At 36.6% G+C, this 2,775-nt stretch overlaps 1 pseudogene; it reads right to left on the reverse strand.

Annotated features, from left to right (window-relative positions):
- Window positions 1-1,638: 1,638 nt before the first annotated feature.
- LOC125101251 (olfactory receptor 2AK2-like) lies at window positions 1,639-2,558 on the reverse strand (annotated as a pseudogene).
- Between the last annotated feature and the right edge of the window lie 217 nt (window positions 2,559-2,775).

A 2,775-nucleotide genomic window follows, 5' to 3' on the forward strand; every position in this document is an offset into this window, starting at 1 on the left:
AATAGCATTATTCCTTGTATTACCGAGGTATATAGCTTCTGATAACATTGAAAATAAAAAGAAGCTGGAAGCACCAGAGAAGTTGTTGTTTGATTATATTTGTAAGCGTTTCCATTTAATGTAGATGGGAGTCAGAATAATGACCACTGTATAGTTGAGGTGCTAGTAGTGAAGGAGCACTAAGGAAGTGGGTGATGGAAATGTTGTTCCTGTGGTTTTCCACAATGGTGATAATAATGATTTCTTATTTCCAGTTATTACAATCTCTTAGCCCAATTGTCTGCTATTCTTTTTTTTTTTTAAGGATTTATCTTTAAGTAATCTCTACACCCAACCCGGGGCTAGAATTCACAATCCCAAGATGAGGGGTTTCATGCTCTACTGACTGAGCCAGTCAGGTTCCCCTCAATTCTCTGCTTTTCTAACTACCTCATACTGCAAATCATAATCTCACCATAAGTCTCAAAAGTCTGCTTTCCACTATCTCCAGAGACTGGCCAGTTCTTGCTACTCTACCATTACCACTTTTATCCAAGGCAGTATCTTTAAACAACTGTGCTCCTGTAATGGAAACACAATTGTGATTTTCAGTTTTCTGTAGAACCACACCAATGCCTGCCAATTTTCTTGGATTAAAACCCAAATGCTTACCATGGTCAAACCTAACATTTTAAATCCTCCATTATCGTCACTCATTTCCAAAATTTCTGTCTTTTTTCCATTAACTTTGATGTTATACTTTGATTTTCATTTACTTGCCATGCTTGTTTACTCTTAAAAGACATTTTCATTGGCTTCCTCCTATGCCTAGAGCATTCCTAATGAGAAATCCTTATGAATTTTTAACTAATTTCAGTTCAATTTTTGACCAACTATCATTCTCATGGTTGTCCTTACATTGGACTATTTTATACAAAACTGGAAAACTCTCTCACTTTCTCTAAGCCTATTTTTAGCTTTTTTTCCCCCCTAGTAGTTACTACTGGTTGATGTACTCCAGATTTTTCAAGTCTGTTTTGTTTTGTTTTATCTTATTTTATCTTATCTTATCTTATTTTATTTTGTTTTATTTTATTTTACTCATGTCCCCCTGCATTGGAATGAAATCTTAACGAGACCAGAGCATTTTGTCAGTTCTTATCATTGTTTACTGCCATATCACCAGTGTCTCTACTAGCACAACAGACATACTTATAACCTTAGATCACTTTTGAGTGAATGCAGAAATGAGTGAACTATTTACAGTGAAATATATTACAGTTTCCTTATTATACTTCTAATATCATGTGCTTGAGTATAGTATATTTCCTATTCACTACATTCAGACATTAAGGAGGACATTACAAAATACATGTTTTGAGATGCAAACATTGAGTTAACAGTTAAAATGTATTCCTAGAAGCCAAATACTGTTGACAATAACACCATTTTTTCCAGGTTTCAGTTTGGAAAAGCATGCAGCTTCAATAACTATGATTAAGCCATCCTGAAATGAGCAGGAATCAATATATTTATCAATTTATTGCATAAATATTCTTTAGATTAACATATTCCAAGTCAGTATTCTAGGTAAAGTGATCTATATTGGTCAATCTCAATAAGGGGTTCCTAAAGTGACATTTCCTGTACAAATATCAATTATACCAACAGTCTTTTCAGGGCACCAGTAACCTCTTTATTTCTCAGGCTGTATATGAATGGATTCAGAAGAGGTGTGATGATGGTGTAAAACACTGCCACTGACTTATCCTGTTCTGGAGAATGCAAGGAGTGTGGCCTTGCATAGGTGGAGAGGGTAGTCATATAAAATAGGCTTACCACAATTAGGTGAGAGGAACAAGTGGAGATAGCTTTTGTCTGTCATTTAACTGAGCCCACCTGGAACACCACAGTGAGTACAGGGGCATAGGAAGCTAGAATGGCCAAGAATGGTAGCAGCAGAATAATAAGCCCACTCAGGAGGATTGAATGCTCATACTGGGAAGTATCCTGACACACCAGTGGTAACAGAGATGGAACTTCACAGAAAAAGTGGTTAACAATTCAAGACCTACAAAATGGAAGTTGAAAAGCATACAGCATATGCACTAAAGCTTTGATAGAACTACTGCCCCATGCACATGTGACCATGAACCAACAGATATTCTTGTTCATAAGTACAGGATAGTGTAAAGGGTGACAAATGGCTACATATCAATCATAGGACATGAAACCAAGGAGAAGGGCTTCAGTTCCACCAAGTTCCAAGAATACAAATGCTTGAATTTCACAACCTAAAAATGTAATGGTCTTACTCTTTGTCAGGAAGTCAGTGGTCATCTTGGGCATGGTGGTGGAGACGTACATCATATCAATAAAGGAGAGCTGACTGAGTAGGAAGTACATTGGAGTGTGGAGTCTGATGTCCAGCTGAATGAGAGGGACCAGTATGATATTCCCCATCAGAGCCACTGAAAAGAGGGTTACAATGGCAACAAAGAGGAAAGTGTCCATTTCACCATATTGGAAAGACCAGAAAGTATAAAATCTGTTTCTACACTTTGATTTCCCATCTTCATAGTTTAAACTGAAACACATCAGAACAGATCATATCCCTAGATTCCATGAAAGCCCTTTAAGGGTTTAAGGGAAAAGAAAGTGATTATTATTACATGCTTTTTATTGCCTCCATAGCATTTTCTCAGCCAAATGAAATTTCAAGCCATACGCCACTTCTATTTTCTTCCTTAAATGAGGGGAAAACAAATCATCTTATTACAGTCACGTTCAGAGAAT

The sequence above is a fragment of the Lutra lutra genome, chromosome 5 (assembly GCF_902655055.1).
Source record: "Lutra lutra chromosome 5, mLutLut1.2, whole genome shotgun sequence".
Taxonomy (NCBI): Eukaryota; Metazoa; Chordata; class Mammalia; order Carnivora; family Mustelidae; genus Lutra; species Lutra lutra.